This window comes from Heptranchias perlo, chromosome 43 (genome assembly GCF_035084215.1).
Source record: "Heptranchias perlo isolate sHepPer1 chromosome 43, sHepPer1.hap1, whole genome shotgun sequence".
Taxonomy (NCBI): Eukaryota; Metazoa; Chordata; class Chondrichthyes; order Hexanchiformes; family Hexanchidae; genus Heptranchias; species Heptranchias perlo.
In genome coordinates this window covers 9022170-9025571 of record NC_090367.1, presented here as the reverse complement: position 1 = coordinate 9025571, position 3402 = coordinate 9022170, and the positions used below count along the sequence as shown (strand labels likewise).

The 3402-nt window shown below is 69.7% G+C and overlaps 1 pseudogene; it reads left to right on the top strand.

Moving 5' to 3' along the window:
• The first annotated feature begins 287 nt into the window (after nucleotides 1–287).
• The window catches only part of LOC137306372 (ADP-ribosylation factor-like protein 2), a 3932-nt pseudogene continuing 817 nt past the window's right edge, over nucleotides 288–3402 (top strand).

The window sequence follows — 3402 nt, the reverse complement described above, 5'->3', positions numbered from 1 at the left end:
AGTTTTCGACACTCAGTGCAGGAGGTGCCTGAGCCTGGGCGAGGGAAATGTAACATTTATATCAAACTACTGGCGGGGACCTGCAGGTGGCGCTGTGGAGGGAGTTCCCCCTCCTCCCAGCCCGGGGTCAGCCGCTCTTGTCTCCTTCCCCACCCTTGTTGGCAAAACGCCGCTCTGCTAAGGGGGGCGGGCTCAACCAATCGAGGGGGCGCTGGAGGCTTGAGTGACACCGCAGCCGACCAATCAGGCGCGGCGGCGGGAGCCAATGGGCGTCGGCGTAAGGGGGGGCGGGACCTGGCCAACCGGCGCGGCGGGGCTCGGCTCGCGGGATGGGGCTGCTCAGCATCCTGAAGAAAATGAAGCAGAAGGAGCGCGAAGTGCGGCTGCTGATGCTGTATCCTGACCGGGGGGGGGGTGGAGTGGAGGGAGAGGAGAGGAGAGAGGAGAGGAGAGGAGGGGCCGGGGCCGGGGCCGGCTGCTGTCTCCATCGCTGCCTACCCGCGGTTTCAGGGTTGGCGGCAGGCGGGTCAATGCGGGGAAGGGCCTGGGGTGGAGGAGAGGGGGGGTGGAGGAGAGGGGGGGTGGAGGAGAGGGGGGGTGGAGGAGAGGGGGGGCGGGCGTGGTCCTGGGGGGTGGAGAGGGGGGGCGGGCGTGGTCCTGGGGGGTGGAGAGGGGGGGCGTGGTCCTGGGGGGGTGGAGAGGGGGGGCGTGGTCCTGGGGGGGTGGAGGTGAGGGGGCGTGGTCCTGGGGGGTGGAGGTGAGGGGGCGTGGTCCTGGGGGGGTGGAGAGGGGGGGCGTGGTCTGGGGGGGTGGAGGTGAGGGGGCGTGGTCTGGGGGGTGGAGGTGAGGGGGCGTGGTCTGGGGGGTGGAGGTGAGGGGGCGTGGTCTGGGGGGTGGAGGTGAGGGGGCGTGGTCTGGGGGGTGGAGGTGAGGGGGTGTGGTCTGGGGGGGTGGAGGTGAGGGTGTGTGGTGGAGGTGAGGGGGCGTGGTCTGGGGGGTGGAGGTAAGGGGGCGTGGGTCTGGGGGGGTGGAGGAGAGGGGGGCCTGGTCTTGGGGTGGAGGAGAGGGGGGGCCTGGTCTTGGGGTGGAGGAGAGGGGGGGCCTGGTCTTGGGGTGGAGGAGAGTGGGGGCCTGGTCCTGGGGTGGAGGAGAGGGGGGCGTGGGTCCTGGGGTGGTGGAGGTGAGGGGGCGTGGTCTGGGGTGAGGGGGGCGTGGTGGAGGTGGAGGGGGCGTGGTCTGGGGGGGGTGGAGGTGAGGGGGCGTGGTCTGGGGGGGTGGAGGTGAGGGGGCGTGGTCCTGGGGGGGTGGAGGAGAGGGGGGGCCTGGTCTTGGGGTGGAGGAGAGGGGGGGCCTGGTCTTGGGGTGGAGGAGAGGGGGGGCCTGGTCTTGGGGTGGAGGAGAGGGGGGGGCCTGGTCCTGGGGTGGAGGAGAGGGGGGCGTGGTCCTGGGGGGGTGGAGGTGAGGGGGCGTGGTCTGGGGGTGGTGGAGGTGAGGGGGCGTGGTCTGGGGGTGAGGGGGCGTGGTCTGGGGGTGAGGGGGCGTGGTCTGGGGGGGTGGAGGTAAGGGGACGTGGTCTGGGGGGGTGGAGGAGAGGGGGGACGTGGTCTGGGGGGGTGGAGGAGAGAGGGGGGGCCTGGTCTTGGGGTGGAGGAGAGGGGGGGCCTGGTCTTGGGGTGTGGAGGAGAGGGGGGGCCTGGTCCTGGGGTGGAGGAGAGGGGGGCGTGTCCTGGGGTGAGGAGAGGGGGGCGTGGTCCTGGGGTGGTGGAGGTGAGGGGGCGTGGTCTGGGGGTGAGGGGGCGTGGTGGAGGTGAGGGGGCGTGGTGGAGGTGAGGGGGGCGTGGTCTGGGGGGTGGAGGTGAGGGGGCGTGATCTGGGGGGGTGGAGGAGAGGGGGGGCCTGGTCTTGGGGTGGAGGAGAGGGGGGGCCTGGTCTTGGGGTGGAGGAGAGGGGGGGCCTGGTCCTGTGGTGGAGGAGAGGGGGGCGTGGTCCTGGGGGGGTGGAGGTGAGGGGGCGTGGTCTGGGGGTGGTGGAGGTGAGGGGGCGTGGTCTGGGGGTGAGGGGGCGTGGTCTGGGGGTGAGGGGGCGTGGTGGAGGTGAGGGGGGCGTGGTCTGGGGGGTGGAGGTGAGGGGGCGTGGTCTGGGGGGGTGGAGGTGACGGGGACGTGGTCTGGGGGGGTGGAGGTGAGGGGGCTTGGTCTGGGGGGGGTGGAGGTGAGGGGGCTTGGTCTGAGGGTGGGGGCGTGGTCTGGGGGGGGTGGAGGTGGAGGGGGCATGGTCTGGGGGTGGAGGAGTGGGGGCGTGGTCTGGGGGTGGAGGAAGTGGGGGCGTGGTCTGGGGGTGGAGGAGTGGGGGCGTGGTCTGGGGGTGGAGGGGGGCGTGGTCTGGGGGTGGAGGGGGCGTGGTCTGGGGGTGGGGGGCGTGGTCTGGGGTGGAGGGGGCGTGGTCTGGGGGTGGAGGGGGGCGTGGTCTGGGGGTGGAGGGGGGCGTGGTCTGGGGTGGAGGGGGCGTGGTCTGGGGGTGGAGGGGCGTGGTCTGGGGGTGGAGGGGGGCGTGGTCTGGGGGTGGAGGGGGCGTGGTCTGGGGGTGGAGGTGGAGGGGGCGTGGTCTGGGGGTGGAGGAGAGGAGGTGTGGACTGGGGGTGAGGAGTGGTTGGGCGGGCATGGCCGGGATAGGTTGGGTGTGACTGGGGTGATGGATGGTCCTGGCCTGGACTGGACCTGACCTGGAGGCAGAGCTAAGGGCATTCTCTGGGGGTGTTGGGGCCTGGCATGTGGGGTGTATCCTGCCCTGGGTGAGCGAGGCCTGGACCCGTGGGCAGGGTGAGTCCCTTGGGCCTTGCCTCAGCAGCTCCCCAGTGGTGCGGGGATCTTTCCTCAGAAGACGGGCCAGGCCTTTCTGTCTCCAAACCGTCTCCTCAGAAGTACAGACCCTGAGGGGTAGGGAGCCCCCGCCCAGCCCCGCCCCGCCCCATCCTGGCCTGCAGCCTTTGGGCCCTCGGTTGTTTCCTGTTCTATCAGCTGTGGTGTGTTGGCAGCCTGCGGGCGTTCTGTGTCCTGTGCTCGACTGGGTAGCCTGGGCAGTCAGACAGTAATCCTTTCACCTCTGGGGCCGGTTCCACTCCGTCCAGGCTGCTGGGTTGGCTGTACGGGACCTACGTGAATCGACCTTGAGCATCTCAATCTAGGCCCCAGTGGGTGCACAGTCCACAGCTTGGAATGGGCTGCAACTGAGCAGAAACCAGTGCTGTACGATCAGACCAGGTTACTGCAGTGGGAAACTCCAATTTCAGTATTAAAAACCACTGGAGTTTTGAGGCATCAGTATAGTATTTGGTAACAATGTCGAATTGCATTTAAAAAATACAGCACATCAGTGCAAAGTTCAGGCTCGAGGGGCTGAATA